This window comes from Myodes glareolus, chromosome 15 (genome assembly GCF_982192425.1).
Source record: "Myodes glareolus chromosome 15, mMyoGla1.1, whole genome shotgun sequence".
Classification (NCBI taxonomy): domain Eukaryota; kingdom Metazoa; phylum Chordata; class Mammalia; order Rodentia; family Cricetidae; genus Myodes; species Myodes glareolus.
The window spans coordinates 71,721,945-71,739,787 of NC_142040.1; the positions used below are offsets into that span (position 1 = coordinate 71,721,945).

Sequence of the window (17,843 nt, forward strand, 5' to 3'; positions counted from 1 at the left end):
GTGCCTCCTGAGTTTCTGCTCCCTGACCCCTTGCATCCCGCTGTGCATCGGAGCTGGCTGCCTTTTTGTATGATCTGCCCTCCAGTTTTTTTCAGTCCTGCAGTCTTCCTTCACCTGCCTGCGATGTTCTGTGCAGAGCTGGGAAGCAGGTACCGTTTTCTCAGCTGCCGCCCATGCTCTCTTCGGCATGCACCAGTCAGTCTGTTCTCTGTGGCATTTTCTCTGAACTCTCTTCAAATCCTGAACTAATAAATGCTGAGTCACTGTTCCCAAGGAAACCGTGGGGTTAGATTGTCCACAGAATTTGTACAAAATTAAACACCAAATAGTCTATTGTGGGTGTTTTTATTAGACATTATAAATACACATATGTATAGTGCTTGAGCCAATGTTCATGATGTGGAGGTCAGAAGAATACAAGGTGTCTTCCTTTATCATGGTGGTCCCCATTATTCCTTTGAGATAGAGTCTCTCACTAAGCCTAGAGTTTGCCCTTTTGTTCAGGGTAGACCAGTTGTCTACCCAGCAATCCTGTCTCTGCATCCCCTAGTGCATGCTGAGGTCACAGTTGTCTGTTCACACCCAGCTTTTTGTGACTGAGATCCTCACTTTCCCAGTGACTTCTCTCTTCAGTCCTACATAGTGGTTTTTTCTTTTAAACCTTATGGACAATTGAATGACACTTGCCTAGCATTCATTTTCTTGGTAAGGGACATCAAAGACTTGTACGCAGGAATGCTCGAACACATAGCAGCGCTGTTTGGGTTCCACTTAAAACAGATTAATCAGTAACAAAAAATTCTACCACGAGTCTGAGTAGCTAGATCAGTTGATAAGATGCTTGTGTGCAACATTTTATCTCGAGAGCTAAGAGCAGTGATGCTCGCCTGTCATGCTAGCTCTATGGAGGAGGGGGTGGACAAATTGCAGGAGCTTGCTAGGGAGCCAGCCTTGCCTAATTGATGAGTTTCTGGCCAATGAGATCCTGCTTTGAGCAGGGCTTGGTAGTGCATGTCTTTTACAACAGTGTTGAGAAGGCAGAAGCAGACGATTTCTGTGAGTTCCGAGCCAGCTGGGGCTACAGCTCCATAGTGAGACACTATCTTCAATCAGTCAAACAAGCAAGCAAGCAAAAATGAATGAACAGACAAAAAAAAAACCCATTCTTAGAAAACAAGGTGACAGCATTTTAAAAATGATAGTCAGGGTTAACCTTTAACCTTCACACTCATGGGTATCTACATATATAAACACAAGTATCAATTTACACACACACACAACCACACACACAGTGCAAGTGTAACTGAGCAGATCTTGGGGCCCTGGCTCACTGTATCAGAACAGGGATGAGGCGGCAGAGAACCGCACTTAGAGTTCAGCTCGGATGTGCACTTGGAAGACTCAGGCTTGTGCTGAGATTCTCAACGACTGACTGGAAGTAGTTCAAGTTGGACTGATTTGGAAGGCACAAACTTATTTCAGTTCCCAGAGGAATCTGTAAATACAGAATCTGTGGGTAAGGAGGACCCGCTGTATTGCCTTTTCCCGCAGTGAAGTTCAGTTACTCTGTGAAGTGAACGTTTAGAGATACCAAGGAGGGAAGTCTTGCTCCGATGTAGGAGAGCAAAGATGTGTGTCTCCAACCTTACCCTTGGTCATTGGAACAGCTCCCGAGGAGGATCATATAGGACTCGCTTTGAATCATTTGGTAGATCCCCAGTCTGAAGCAGATCTCTGCACGTTCCTTCTCCCTGGGTGATGAATGCCACCCCCCTGGAGAGGAATCTGAGCTATACTACCACTTTCTGAGGCTCCACTTTGCTTCAGCTTCATTGCTTCTACACCAGCTTGCAAGGCAGCGGTGCACTTAACAGCGTCTTCAGTAGCATCTTCAGGAGCCGACTGAGCGAGAGAACCTGGGTACCTCCTGTTTTCCAGTTTAATACTGCACTTCCAGTTTCTCCTGCTAGGAGCTTCCTCTAAGGGGAATGTGGGCAAAGCTAGAAGAAATTTGATTTAGTACAGGGTAAAGACAGTAGCCCAAATTGTGGGAGCCCAACATGAATTTGATCTCAGGTAGCCCTGAGACTTCATTCCGAACACCATGCCAGTCTCTCTGACTTGTGCAGAACACTTAGGGGAAGAGACAGGATAGGGTTCAGAGATGTGGTGTGTTTGGCTCGGAGAGCAAGCGTTGTCAAGGGTTATAGAAAGCTGACTGACTCAATTAGTGCTTCCCCCAAACCCTGACTTCCGGTGATCAGCAAGAGCAGCTTTGGAATTCTTGCATTGCATCTAGCCCCAGGCAGTGAGCTGTCCTTGCCGATCACGTCTCCCTCAAAGCATATTGGAGTTGAGCATTAAGGGACTCCCTCTGATGATGTCAGCCTGAATGGAGATGTTTTCTGAGCAGTGACAGTTTGTGATGCAAGTGTCCTTGGAGGAACAAAAAGCTCTTGCCATGGAGACACCTCTCTCCTTGCTTTCTTTAAAGGGTTATCTTAGCATTAGAAAACGTGCAAACCACCCTGAGCTGTCGCAGTGACAAGCAGCAGAAAACAGATGGACAGGCCCGTGGAGCTGGTGACAGATGAGTCTGTTTATGGCCAGAGTCTCTCTCATGATACCAAACGGCTCACAATCCTATTAACTGTATTTCCTAAAGATCATTCTGTTCTGCTGCTGCTACTAGTTATAGCCTTAGTGGATATTTGCTGTTCATACCTTTCTCCCTATCTGCTCAGAAAGTGACAGGTCTGTCACCGTTGACCAAGCAAGAGAAGGCGGCAAAGCAGCTGGCACTGTCTGAGATTCTTATCAGAGGGGGCTCAGGAAACTGCTCATTCACTTCAGAATTGCTGTGTTCAATTTTTTTTCTCTCTCAGCTGCTGGTGTAGGCCTTTACTTACCCTAGAATATGAAAACAGCAGAGGGCAGATTTGGAGGAGTAGGAGGAGGCTTATCAGTGGTTGACCAAACACCATATCATTGCGTATGGTCCAGCAGTTACCCTAGCAGTCCTTGCTTGTACTGTGAAGTTATCACCCAAGTTTCAGGCTGTTTTTTAGACCTGTATCTCTTTGGCAGCATTTAGAAACAGGCTGTGAGTTAGGCATTGTCAAGCAACAATGACAGAAGCACCCTGGGCAGGGAGATCAGATGCACATCAAGGAGGAAGCAGCCCCCTCCCATCCCCTCCCCGGTGCTCTCAGCTTTCTGTTTAAATGTGAGTCTTTGTTTATTATTTAATTTCCCCAGTGTTTTCGGTGACTGCCCCAACAATAGGATGGTCTGTGAGATTCCCCAGTTTCTCTCAGGGGACACGTGAGGAGAGATGGACAGGTTTTCTATTAGCAGTCTGCTGAGTCGCTGGGTGTCTGCTGGTCCAAAAGAAGAGATGGATGAGAAGCGTAATGTAGCTGGAGCCTTTTAGTTTAACACTAGAGTTTATATGGCTTGAGAAAGTGATGCCAGAACAAAGGCAATTCTTTGGACTGCAGTAGCTTGGCTTTATTTCCTCACTATTGTTTCCTCCTCCTCCTGAGAGTTATATGAGCCTTTCTTTACAGCTCTGGGGTCCAGGCTCAGGCTTATTACTCTTGCGGAATGCTGTTGTGTATTCTAGCTAAAAAGTGGTTGATGAGCATTGTTAACTGTGAATGAACCAAATCAAACACACAATAAAGTCAAGATTAAGAAATGCATTTGGAATAAAGCACAGGGTCCTTAAAATACTTGCAAGAACTTTTTGATTTAGTGACTCATATAGTAATGCCTGTTTAATTTTTAGCAGGGACGCACGCATTTCTTCTAAAGCCACACGTACAACTGAACCTGGACAGTGAGCAGAAACTGCCTGCAGACTTTTATAGCTGATGTTATCCAAAAGGACCAGAAGCAGCATCAATGTGTCTTTTATGTGTAGCTAGCAAGGAAGAAGCGTGGAGGTTGATGAGTAGCTTTGCAGGGATATCCACATAATGAGGGTTGGATGGTTTCAGAAGCCCGAAGCTGACAGTGGCGGAGAACAGGAGCCCCAGAAGCAAAGTTAGAAGCTTGGAGCAGGAGGTAAGGCCATTTGTGGGATGCTTGCTTCCTATGTATAAGGCATGCATTCAACCCCAGAGCTGCAAATATAAACAAGCAAGCATGACAAGCCTTGCTATTATGTTGTCATCTGTGGCCACTGTGGAGTTACTTTTGTGACAATGAATATCATTAGCTGGAATAATTTTTATATATCAGTTATCCTGATATCTATACAAATGAGTTTGCTGAAGGGATTGTAAAAGTTGGGCAAGAAAGCTTTTCAAAGCTAGTGTTTATATTACTGGGAGAACATATTTTCCTACCAGATGCTTGGGCCATAAAGTGATTCTCAATTGCCCTTTGTACATGTCATCATTGTGACAGCTCTGGGAAGGCCCCTGGTCACAGAGACTCTCAGCCCATGGAGGATATGTCCCCAGTAGCATGGGGTGAGGGAGAGTCCATTCTTACATCTATCAGACTTGTGGATGACCCGGGGGGAGACATTTGTTTCTGTTCACTGGAAAGTCTGCTAGGAGTTGTGATTTCATCCTTGAGTGGATAGGACACAGCCCTGCAATAATGAAAGCAGGTGCACCTAATACATGGTCTCTTTGGAGACTAGAAACACTTGGGCAGGGCAATAGGAAAGTTTTCCTCCATGCCAAGGTGGGATCAAGCTGAGACAAGGGCCTTTGAGGCTGGGATCTGGGTTTTGTCTCATCATCTGTGACAAATTAGGTTATGCTCAGCACATGTCCGGCAACTTTTGCCTGGATACCTACCTGAACAGTGTGCTCCAGAAGACCGGCATGAGACGTAGGCAATCTTTAGATTCCACCAGGTTCTCTCTGTATCTCTGTGATGATACAAAAAACTGGATAAAACTGATGTCGAACTGGAAGAGGGTCCCTTTGGAGATGCATTCTAGGGGTGAGCCATGCAGTGGGTATTGTGTCCATCTCGAGAGGCAAAGTGGCAGTCTCATCATGCCGTCTTCATCGAACTCTCAGGTTTATTTCAGGCTCCAATCGTTTTTCGTGTGGATAAATAATGAGTGTTTGCATTTATGGAATGCAGTATGGTCTTTCCACATATGTACTTACTGTGTAATGATCAAATCGGGGTTCTTGGCTTCTTGGACTATCTATTTTCTTTTCTCTTCCAGTTGATTTGAGTTGTTCTATCCATGACTCTTAGTTATTGTCACCTGCCATGCTTTTGATGCTAGAACTAAATCCTCTCAAGTCTATGTTGCTCCCTCTCCACCATTAACCAGCCTCTCTCTGTCTCCTTTTTAGTCTTTGGTAACTACTATTCTACCCCATACTTTTGCAATTATCTTTCTTCTAAACTTGCACTTGGAAGAACGGGTGATGTTTGCCTTTTTGTGTCTAGTTTACTTAGCTCATCCAATCCCCTTTATTTTTATCTTTGTTGTCACAAATGAAGGGATGTCACTCCCTAATGACTGAATAATAATTATTCCAGTATTTGATACGTATCTCATGCTCTTTGAGCTATTCAGTAATCAGTGGAAGCTTGCTCTATATTTCTTGTGACTATGAAAACTGCTTCAGTACATGATGTCTCTTTCACATACTGATTTCCTTCTCTTTGGATGCTTGGCCAGGAGTGAGAATCCTGGGCCATGTGGGACTTGCAGTTTTAAGGACCTTCCATGCAGTGTTTTATAATGACCACACTTAGGCTGAAATTAAGAAAGAAATAAGTAGATCCTGTGAGTCACATAGAGGAGCATCCCTTCCTGAGAGTGTTTGAATCTAGACCTGTAGCCTTTTTCTTCTTGGGAGGGAATCTGATCTGCTCAGAATCTTCATAGTGGATATTGTTGTATGGACAGATGGCATCATGGGTAATCAAAGGCAGGTGACATAACTGGTCTTGAACACAAATGAATCTGCTTGCTGTCTTCATTTGGAAGGAAGCTTCAGTACAATTGGTACCAAAATGGAAGGCAAGACTCAGAGCCAATTAAAAAAATAAAGCTTTTCTTTGTTCCCCTACAAGTGTAAACTCAAAACATGTCGGTGTGTATGGGAAGATAAGGCACCAGCTGGTCTATTGCAAAATAGCCTGTTTCTTATTTTTATCACTAATTTATGTTGAGAGATGATGAAAAGAACAGGATCGCATCTTTGGTGAGGCAAGACGCCCATGTAGTGTTACATTCTCAATAAAATGTGAGCAAACATTGGGGTGGGAAAGCTCTTTTCCCGGGCAACTTGGCTGCGTGCAGCAATTCCAAAGTGAGATGAATGTTTGAATTTTCATATCTTTGCAGAGATGACTGTTCTGGACAGACTTCTCACTGTAGGCTTGGCTGTGTGGAAACATCATGTCACTTTGTCTTCCAGGCAAAATCATTTGCGAGCTCAGACCACCTTATCTACATAAAGCAGTGACATGTGGGTTCGCACCCAGAGACAAAGAAAGGTACTGATAAATCAGCTGACAGTACACAGGGCCAGTTAATCTTTGTGGGTTTGGACTGTCTTGCTGTGTACAACGTTGAAGGAAAGCGTCCTTTTAATTCTCTCTGCCGAGCTTGTAGCAAGGAACTTCTTAAAAACCCCCTGCTTGTTATTTTTGTAGGAAAACGTTTAACTGAATGATTTAACAGTTAGCATTTCATTCACAATTCACTGGAAATCTCACAGCCAGCCCACTTCCCAAGGCTAAATAAGCCTCCATTTTCCTTCAGGCCCCTAGCAGCAGACGTCTGTCTGCCTTCTGCTTGGCTTTGCCTGCTATGTGGTTACAGGTTGCTGTGACTGAGATCCATCTGGCCTATTTCCTTTCTGTTTAGCATAGTTTTGTTTAGTTTTTCAGTGCTGGGGAGACAACCCATGACCTTGTGCCTACGAGGTGAATACTGAGCCAATGACTTGTAACCTTCGGCCCTGTAGAGCTGGTTCTTGGAGTTAGCATCTCCTGTGGCTGCAAACTGCGGCTCACAGACTGAGCCTTGCCGAAGGTGTTGCTCTGAATCTGTACACTCAAGAGACCACAGGACGAATGGACCTCAACCTCCCTTCTCTTTCTGAGTGTTGAGATGCTAGCCTATAAGAATGGATCAATTTAGCTGTCAAAATAAAAGCTGAGAGTCCAATTGCCCATGCAAATTAACCACTTTGTGCAAACACTTCAAAATTGCCTGCGTGAGAAGCAAGCTTGCTCTTTGGAAATTTGGCAGATAAGTAACCTAAATAAGGACACTGTTATGAAACCTTCATGTCCTCAGAAAGTCAATTTTTTTTTTTTATTTTGAACAGTGGCTTGATCTTTGGGAGCGCGTTTGCTTCAATAGCATTTTTTGGCTCCCCTCTCTTTCAGTCTATTCCCTTGCCTTTTTTTTGCAGCCGAGAACATAGCTCACTGCATTGCCCCATTGGGAGGCATTCAGTAGCAAGTGTTTTTCTCTAACTTTATTCCAGCTATTGAGGCAATGCGCTGGTTCCAGGGTCAGCAATCACTGCCGGCTCCAAGTGCTCACAAAAGCGTAATCTTCAGGAAGACTAAGTGGAAAACAATTGGATTTCTTTCTTCCTGAATGTTTTCAGGATTGGCTAGTGCTCTCAGAAAGGAAGCTGTTTCTTTGGGTGGGTTCTCAGTCTGTGTTTATTGTGTGTAAGTCACTGTGTGCTGAAGTGACTCCTCTCCGGCAGAGGGAGGCTGGGCCCGGGTGTGAAGACTCGGAGAGGAAGCACACTTCTCTGTGCTGTGCGCCTAGCTGTTGGGGTTTAGCGTTCAGCAGTGCCCACTGTTCTCTCGGGGAAGCTAGGCTTGCTCTCTGGTCTCAGAGCCCAAGCTTGGTATTAATTATATGTCCTTGGCCTGGCGCTACATGTAGTCACATGGGACTGTCCATGAGGCCTCAGTTACCTTTGGGGCTGGCCTCTGAGTTTCAAAGGCACGTGGGATAATGGCCAAGCAGATTTTTATTAAATGGGTTTTAAAGTTAAGGAATGGGGTTATTTTCCCAAGCAAACAGTGAGCTGGCTCCTAGGGAGACTGTTGTAATTTGATAAGTCAGACTTCCAGAAGGGGAATTCCTGAAGGACACTCAAATGTCCCCTAGGATTATGGTACTTTGCATGCAGTTCTTGTCCTTGTCCTATCTTAACATAAATGTAATGTGTCTGGCAATGTAAGCTGCTGAGAGAGGGCAACACACACTTGCTGTTTCAGATGCAGAAATCTATTAATATCATCATTACATCTTTATTTTAAATGCATATACAATACGTTTTCCCTTTGTTTTATAAGATTTCTGTCTTCTCAAAGCCTGCTTTGTGTGTACTTTAAGCGCCTTTTGAAGACGGAGATATTTCTTCGAGAATGAATGTGGGAGAGACAGTTGGGAGAAGAAGCTCTGCCAGGGGAAGTGCAAGCCCCAGAGGTCCAGAGACAGAGCCCTCTCTCCTGCTCCTGGAGTCCGACCTAGCGATCTAATGCCTGCATCGAGGATTCCAGTTAAGAAAATTGTACGATAGCTGAGATTCATGTCAAAGTTTGGCTGCTGTTGTCAGTCAAAGCCAGGGACCTGAGATTATAGACAGGGACGTCACTGTAGCTACCCCTCCTCTCTCTTGGAGTCTACTGCATCATATTGGAAACTTCATGTGTGTACAATAATATTTATTTTAGAAAATAGACAGTGGAAACATACTTTACCCTGAGAAAGTATTTGAACGGGCTGCACCATGTTGGATCTTTTTCTACTAAACCTCTACTTTCCCCCTTTACCCTTCTTCCTTTTCCTTCATCCATTGTCTTCTCGGAGAAAGACATATATATATATATATATATATATATATATATATATATATATAACAAAGATGGCCTTTGCTCTGGTCTCCTGTCATGCTTTTCTTCCTTTTCCTGGAAGGTTGCGGATTCTAATATAGCACCCTTCTCTCCTTAAGCACCAATGGCTGATTTTCCTGCTGTCCAGGAGGATACACCTTTCTTTAGAGATGCGGTAACCTCACACAGCCAGGTCCAAGAGTGTGAGCAAAATGTTAGTGACATGCATAGGCCTTGCTGCCCCATCTGTCTCATTCTGTCACCTGTCAGCTGTCTGCAGGCTCCTCACAACCACAGTGCCTTCTGGGTGACTAGTGGAACTCTGTTCCCTGCTTGATACTGCTCTCCCAAAGACTCCCTCCCTGCTGTCTTAGCCTAGCCTTGGGTCCCGGGATTCACATGGTCCATCATAACCAAACCCATGGCGTGGAAACTCACACAATGGGAGAGTCTTGCCTTTCTCTCACTTCACTGAATAGAAGAGTCAGAGCATCCTTGTCAATATTACTGTAAAATTCAAAAGCTTTCATTCCTGATGCAGTATATCCTAGGTTTATTGATAGCTATTTCTGCATAGCAATGTTTTAAAAAAAAATAGACCACAATTGGTAGTCCTATTTTAAAATACTCAAAACTCATTTTAGGTAGTTAATGTATATCTAAGGAGGTGAAGTATATTTTATTTGGGAATAATGCCAAACTGAAAGGTTAGTTTTGATTTGTGAGCTTCAGAGGCTGCTCTTCTGGCTCCAACCTACACAGCTGGCTGGGACAGGACCCCGGTCACTTCTGCAGTGAAGCCTGTGGCCATTCCCTCAATAGTTCCCTTTTCCCCAAACCTTCTGATTCCAAACTTGAACTGTTTCCATTTAGTCATGGAAATACAGCCTTTCTTTAACAGACAAGGTCTGTGAATCTGAGCCTTCCTTCTTCAGTGTGTTTCTAGACAGGGGTTCCCATGTCTAACTTGAGGATCAGTGAATTTTTTCTAGAAAGACATTCAGAACCTAGAAAAACAGTTGGGTACATGGCTGTGGTTTATTTTGTCAAAGGAAACAGATTATGATCAGCAGTAGAAAATGTGCACTAGGCTGAACCTAGAAGAGATGAGCGTATCTTTGGTTATCTTTCCCAGCGGGGTAAAGTGGGCAGTGTTTAATTCTAGTACAAAATAGACTGTGTACAAGAAGTAAGGTCCTGCCACCCAAAGAAGCAAACCCCTGTTCTTGGTTTCCAGGGTTTTACTGGGAATGGCTCAGGTAAGTATGCCTGACTGCCTATGTGTTTGACCCTAGTCCACAACCCGTACTGAAGTCAGACCCGTGATGTGTGGCACAAAGCCCACACCGTAGACCCATTGTTAGCACAGACTATCATTACAGTATCATGAAATTCAAAGGGACTACTATGAGGCAGAACACCCAAAAAGACTAAAGTGTACCTCCCAGGAGCTGATTAGGGCCAGACTTTTCTCTGCAATTTACAACGTTAACAATTTTTTTTATATCTTCTAGTAAGGAAAGGTCTCTGTTTGGCCTCGGGCCTGCCTCATGCTTCCCTTTCCGGTCCTCTGCAGAACAGCCATGTTGATACTTTTAAAACCCTCTTAGCCTGACATTCCACCGAACCCCAGCTCCTTTCCTCTCCTTTGCCTTAAGTCTTGTTTCTTTCTGCTGTTAATATCCTCTGTATTCTGCCTCTTTGCCACCTGCCTTTCCCATCGGTTGGTATCTAGGGTGGACATGTGTGGTGGTCATTTTGTCATGAATGTGGGGACACACTCCTCTGCCTGCCACAGCTCTGATGCCCCAACATTTCGGGGACTGTTCCTCCCTGTTCCTTAGCCTCTTCTAGGAGATTCTTCGTCCGCTTTTCTCGTTGCCCATGAAAACTTGGTAAAAAAAGGCCACATTTCTGCTAGGGTTCCTAGGTCCCCGCCATGCTAATTTTCCCCCCTAGCAGAATTGCTTTCTTCAGCCATGCCTGGTCCTCATGGATTCTTGTGGGGTCCTTTCTGTGATGGCCCTATGCAGGAGTTTGTCAATACACCAGGAGCAAGCAACGGTACCAGACACTCACGCTCCGACTCGGCATGTGTTGACTGCAGTGGCTCTTGACTCACTGCTGATGAGTCCCAGGCGTGACTGATGGGCTCGCTGTGTGCTCTGCCTGTAATTTATCCAGTCGGACGTACTTCATCTTCTTTCCATATTCTGACCTCTTCCTACTCCAGTTGACGCCATTGTCACCTGTCGTTTCCCCCACTGGGTGACTTTTCTTGACTGTTTCATCCACAGTTACCTCTGCTTCCCTCCAGTTTCATAGTTTTTATTGAATTATGTAACAGTAGAGTCGTAGGGTGTTTGCTGTGCTCTTCTGAGAGCACGGATCCTTCCTGAACTGTGTTCTAGCTCCTTCCTGTACACTGCCACCAGGAAGTGCTGTACACAGTTGCTATGGGACCTACCCACTGATGACAAGACATTGCCACTGCTCCCATCTCCCAGGTTGGGAAGTCCTAGCCTGACCGTTTCTTGGTTTATTAAGCCTCCATCTGGGAGCATTTCTTTTAGCCATTATGATACTAGGTGGAAAGTCTGTCTATTTTCATTTGGCTTCCATTTCCTTTTGATTTCCGGTGTGATTTTAGTCTTCTGAAAACTCCAAGTCGAACTCGGTCTAAAATCTGAATTTATTTCTTGTATTTGTAGAGTAAAGGCTGCTGCTTAGCTGAACTTTGGCCTCCACAAGAATGTATAAATCCACACTACCCCACCCCCGCTGAGCAGGGTGGTCGGAGAGACTAGAGCATATTTATGTTCAAAGCCGTGTGCTGACGGGCACTTAGTCGGCTGTAATTGATGCTTGCATTTCATCTCATCATCTCCATTGGAGATTCCTTCAGAACACATGGAGGAAGCTATGCGATGAATCTTCTGGGGACAGTTGTTTGTGCATCTACAAGAGATCTAGTGATAATTCTGCTCTTATATTCCTAGAGGTAGATTTTTTTTTTCTCCCCGTAGTTGTTCTGTTCAGCTTCAGAGATTGTATCAAGGTCGATACCACGTAAAATAAGAAAAGAGGGACGTCCTCGGGAAATCAAAATGAGGCGGGCTTGCCTCCGGGACAGTACAGCCTCTTTATTTTCGACTCCTTCAGTTTCCTAGGGCATCACTGAGTAATCTGTGACTTATGTCTTCACTGTGCCCATGTCCCATAAGTCAGCCGGGCTTCTCCATCTGGAGGACTGTTCCTATAATGTGGCTCCTGCTAGGAGCTTGACATGTCACGGCACTAGTTGCACCTGAGCTCATGCACCTTGGCCCACGCAGGTGTTCCTTTGAACTGCATAAGCTCCCTAAATGCTTCAAGGCCTAGTTGGGTAGGGGCTGTGCTTCTGGAGAAGGGTCTAGCTGTTGCTAGCTTAGCCGACAGGCATGAAGCTAGTGGATATCCGCCTCACTGTTGCTGCCAACACAGGCCCAGTCAGAAGGCTTTGAGGTGTACCCCAGTCCTCATGCTGGTCTTTCTGTTCGAATATAGGTTCTGAAGGGGATTATGTTTTCCTCAACCACAGGTGGTCTGTACATCACAGTTGGCTATTCAAGGGGAAAGAGGCAGGTTTTACAGGAAGAGTTGTTCTGCGACCATCTGGCTGTCCTGGCTATTACTGTCCCTGTTTGTGTTAAGGAGGAATGTTCTCTTCTGCATTATTTACTCTGTTTGTACCACAAGCCCTCAGTTCTTAACGTGTTCTTTTTTGCTTCATCTTCTTTGTCAATTACCAGAATGTTTTGTTCTGAGAATGTTATTTCTAAGTTCAGTCAAGGCTCTACATCAGCTTACCTGTGACCTCCCTTAGGGAGAATTGGAGGGCCATCATATGGAGACATTGGTTTATCAAGACAGGCTGGGCAGTGGTGGCGCTTGCCTTTAATCCCAACGCTCAGGTGGCAAAGGCAGAGGCAAAGGCAGGCAGATCTCTGTGAGTTCAAGGCCAGCCTGGTCTACAAGAGCTAGTTACAGGACAGTCTCCAAAGCTACAGAGAAACCCTGTCTTGAAAAACAAAAAACAAAACAAAAGGACAGGGTTTCTTTGCATAGCTTTAGCTGTCCTGGAACTAGCTCTGTAGATCAAGCTGGCCTTGAACTCATGGAGGTTCGTGGGAATAGAAAGACTGTGATGTAATATTTTGTTTGTTTGTTTGTTTGTTTCCTTCCAGAGTTGGGGACAGAACTCAGGATCATATGCTTGCTAGACAACATTCTACTACTGAACTAAATCTTTATCCATCATGTATTTTTCATTTCAATCTTAAGGGCTGTCTTGTAATTACTAAACAAAGTCACAGAGCCAGAGTGGGAAGCAGTGGAGCTCTTCAATTCTGTTAGTTAAACCTATGCTAGGATCTAAACAAGGACATGCGGGGGAATTTTAGTAGTGATGGTTATAAAGAAGATTGTAGGGCTCACGAGGAACAACTCCTGTATCCACATGCTGTTTAATATAACATCCTAATCAACGTTTTGTTGCCACACCCAGAGGAGATATTATTGGTGAGGAGAGAAAAATAAGTGGACTGTTTTACATTATTTCCTGGACTGGGCATGCCTCTTTACCTTGGGGAAAACTCCCTGACCTTCCTTCTGGCCTCAAAGAGTTGCATCTGTACCTTATCCCTTCCAACGGATGATGTCACTGGTCATGAAGACCGCAGTGAGGCCATGGAGTTGGCAATGCTGCAAAGCAGGGTTGCACCTGGGCCGCTCTGGAGTCTTCATGGCAAGTGCTTCCAAATGCGGCCTTGAGTCACTTCCTTGCTTCTTTGAATTCTCTGTACTCTCCATAGTCCTCTCCTAGAAGCAGGAAGCCTCATTAAATGGCATTATCATGGTGTTCCCCTGTTCTCTGTCCCTAGAAACCCAGGCTGCCCCTAAAGACATTTTAGTGGATTACATTTGTACACTTCCAGCAGGGCAATTAAAATGTGAGCTATTTTATGGAGACTGGTTGGTTTTTGATCATTATTGACATGGGCCACATGGGGCTCATGGATTAGAAGAGTTGCAGAATGTTCTGGAAGGCCTTCCCATTTTCTCATCATCATTCACTGTTGCTCTCTAATGTGTGGGTGAGGATAGAGAACACCAGTGTGCTTCCCATGTACAATAGCCAGAAACCGGGAATAGAAAAAAAAGAAGCCGTGAGAAACAAGGAAAACTGAAGGGCAGGAGCTGGTGTTCAGCACACTGGAAGGCACAGATGTCCTTCCCCGAGAGCAGAGCCCCTTCTGTCTAGATAGCCAGTAAGGAGTCGCCTACTTCAAGCTCTTGTGTACATGTTTGGCATTGCAATATAGTTTTCCTGACTTAATAGAATAAATTTATGAGGCAACACAATAGATTTTCTGGATTTTGGTGAAGTGAATTGATTTTGTGATACTGGACAAATTTCTTATTAAATCTTATAAGTGTGCAGGAACACGTGGATGTGTAGCAGTGCAAACTCAGACTCAGGTGTGGTGCATGCTGCACCGACCTTTACCACCTTGTGAAGCCCTTTACTCTAGGGACTTACATCTAAGATTTGCAATGAAGGAGCCATTATTTTTACTTGCAAATGCTTAAAGTCATTCCAGTGACTTTGAAATAATGGCCCCTTAGGATGTTTTATGAGATTTTTTTTTTTCACATGTTGAATCACACTAAAATTTTACTTTCTCAGGCTGGAGAGATGGCTCAGAACTTAAGAGAGTGTACTGCTCTTGCAAAGGACCTGCCTTTGGTTCCCAGCTTACATAACAGGAAGTTCACAATTGCCTGTCATTCTAGCTCCAGGGAATCTGAGGCCTCTGGCCTGTGGGCTCCCACACTCACTTGAACACACATCCCACCCCCAAAGAATTCAAACTGAAATAAATCATGGAAGAAAACAATCAGCATTATGTTTTAAGTGTATCTTTTTCTTTTTTTTCAAGAAGAAAGCCCAGTGGTGTCTCTAATGCTAATTTAGGTCTCTTATAATGGTGGTTACTGAATTGTATCGTGTCTCTTTCTCCTGCCCTTGCTTGAGATTCTTGTTCTGGTTGTTAGGGCATTGCCAGAACTTCCAAGCCTTTGTAAGTCAAGACTGCAGTGTGTTCAGATAAGCTCACTTGCCTCTCTCTCTCTTTTTTCTTTGTTGAAGGGCTGGTGTGTGAAAACTCGGCGTGGATGCCCATGTGGCTGTCCAGTTCAGTGTGATTTATGACGGAGGACACGTGGCTCTACCCTCTCTCTCCTCGGTAGGTGAGACACTTGAGTGGGAAGTGCGGAGACCAAGAATGCTACACATTTAGACGGACGTCTCTGTTAAAAATGGTAGTAAATGACAGCTTTGAGAAGGAGAATTTTTTTTTAAGGTCAAGCTATTTGGGTCTGACTGTACTGTGAAGTCACTTGGGAACCGCAAGGCCAGGAAGCACACTGGTGACTCACGGCGCCTTCTAGTCACAGTGTGACTGCCTACCAGGTTTTAATTTTGGATCTGTGCTGTGTCTGGCTTATTTTGTGGCTTGTCCCACTGTCGTCTCACTTTCCAATTGCAGGACTTCCTGAGGCGTCCTGTGCCTTCTGAGAAAGGCCACAAATCTGCATGGTGTCCCTAAGGATCTGCTTCATCTAGTCTTTTACTATTGTCCTGATCCCTGAAGCCCTTTGGTAGCATGGAGACCAGCATCTTGCCCTCCAGAACTCAACCTCCACTCACTAGTCCTTCTTGTTGAGCCTTTAAAATCCAGCTTCATGTCCTACCTTTGGGGGAACTCATTGTAAGTGTCTCAGACCTGGGTGGAAACCTCTCCTGTGATACCTGTGGCCACCTTTCAGAAGGAGGAGGAGAGGGAGGGAAGGGAAAGGGGGTAAGAGTAGAGAGAGAGAGAAAGAGAGAGAGAGAGAGAGAGAGAGAGAGAGAGAGAGAGGGAGGAGAGAGAAGGACCTTCCCTATATACACTAGTCACTGGAGACATCTGCTTTATTAAATTATTTCTCAACCGAGTTAAGTCTCATTGTGGACAACTTCATTCTGCTTTCTAATGAAAAGAATTGCCAATGGCATACAAACAAACATACATACATACATGCATATATGCTTACATTCTGTGCACTTGTTGACTGTCACAGTTATGGGACGATGTTGCCAGTTCCCACTTGCCTTATATCTGCATGGTTAGTAAACTGATTTTAAGAGTTCAGCTTGAAGGTATGCAGAAGGGCTTGCCCGAGAATATAGACTCTCCAACCCCTATGAATATAATCTGCAATCCCTACATCTCACGGAAGGACAAGCTGAGGAGCTGGGTTTTGTGTCTTCCTGTAGTCTACATGAATTCAGATTCGCATGGTGTCTGAAGTACAACTCACTCCAGCACCTGGCATCTCAGTCTCTCCTCTGTGGAGCCTGAGAGCTGGGTAGAGCCATCAAGAGAGCCACTGAGATGTCATAGAGTTTGTGTAGCTGGGATTTGGATGTGCTGGGACTGGTACATTACAGGAAGGAAATTATTGGCTCATGCAGGTTTCATGGGTTACTGGGCCCTGTGCTGAAGGAAAGACTTCAACTCTTGCTCCCACTCTCTGAGTGAGGTGCTTTCATGGTCCTTACTTTAAAGATGCCTAAACTGAGGCCCCCAAAGAGTCAGAAGTTTACCTAAGGTGTCAGAAATAGGGAGAGGGTTTGACTGAGGACTCTCAGCCCCAACACTGGACTCCAACTGAGCTTCGGGCATGCCAATCTAGAATAAGGACAGACATGCACTAATATTATTTTGGTGTTGTTGTTATGGAAATACCAGGGATCTCAGAGGAAAGAAGAAAATAAGTATCGTTGAGTCGATTTTTCGAGCGTAATTCGAGATTAGAGATTGACAAACCTGTTTTGAAGAAGTAGGGTAAAGCATGTTAGTATCTATAGGTCTTAGATTCTCAGCTACGTCTTCTCAACTCGACAATCACAATGTGACAGTAGCCACAGGCAATAAATGAATGAATGAGACTGACCATGTTCCAATAAATCTTTATTTACAAAGGCAGGAAGGAGGCTAGATGTGGTCCCCAAGGCTCTAGCTTGCTGAGCTCTGATCTATGTGTTGTCTGGAGTGCTTCAAGCTCTCATCACAGACAGAATGAGGACGTATCAGTCACCATTAAGTCCCTTAACAAAACTTCGTGTGGGTGTATAGAATTTTATCACAAAATTTAATGAAGCCTTGCTGTGCCTGCAAAACCTGGGTAGACATCTGGGGCTTCATCCTTTTACATAGTCTATATACCCCAAGATTACTCAGCTAAATTTTGGCACCTCAACCGTAACTTTACTCACAGTAAGACCTCAGAAACATTACTCACTCAACATGCTGTGTTACACATCTGGCATGTGTAACTCATTTACACAGTAAGTTCTGTACCATTTCCTAATTAACCATGTTCATGACATTTCAACCATGTACTCTGTTCACACCACTAGACATACGTGTAGAACTAGTGTGCAGTATTTTTGGCTGCCAGGTAATTATATTAATCTGTCAACTGCACTTATTTTTTAAGATCAACGACAGGTGTCTACAGGAGTCATGTATTTTAAAACAAGAAATATCTTGGCAATCCTCTCTACACTTGCATCCAAATAGATGGTTCTGTTTGGTTTTTGTTTTTAGTTTGTTTTATTTCTTAAATTATTTACACATGCATATAAGTAAGATCATCCAAATGGAGTAGGTTTTGTTTGTGTCTTTGGAATAGACATATTTTGCATGTAATGACAATCAGTGAAAATTGGAGCCATGACTTTGAAGGAGAGCAAGGAGGGATACAGAAGAGGGCTGGGAGGGAGCAGGGAAGAAAAGAAATGCAACTTTGCAATCTCCAAACCTAAGGGAGAATTTCAAAGGACTATTTCTCCTTTAAAATGTGCCTTACGACCTCAAGCCATGCTTGTCCACAGT

The 17,843-nt window shown here is 44.4% G+C and overlaps 1 protein-coding gene across 5 annotated transcripts in view; it reads left to right on the forward strand.

The window, feature by feature from the left end:
* Positions 1-17,843, forward strand: part of Sema5a (semaphorin 5A) — a 438,077-nt gene that overhangs the window by 86,019 nt on the left and 334,215 nt on the right. For 4 of the 5 annotated variants that reach the window (XM_085676576.2, XM_048457013.3, XM_085676577.2 and 1 more), the window contains one exon: positions 15,050-15,146. The exons of the other annotated variant lie outside the window; for it this stretch is intronic. The gene's annotated coding sequence lies outside the window, so the exon portion shown is untranslated. The remainder of the gene's footprint in view (positions 1-15,049; positions 15,147-17,843) is intronic. 5 annotated transcript variants of the gene reach the window in all.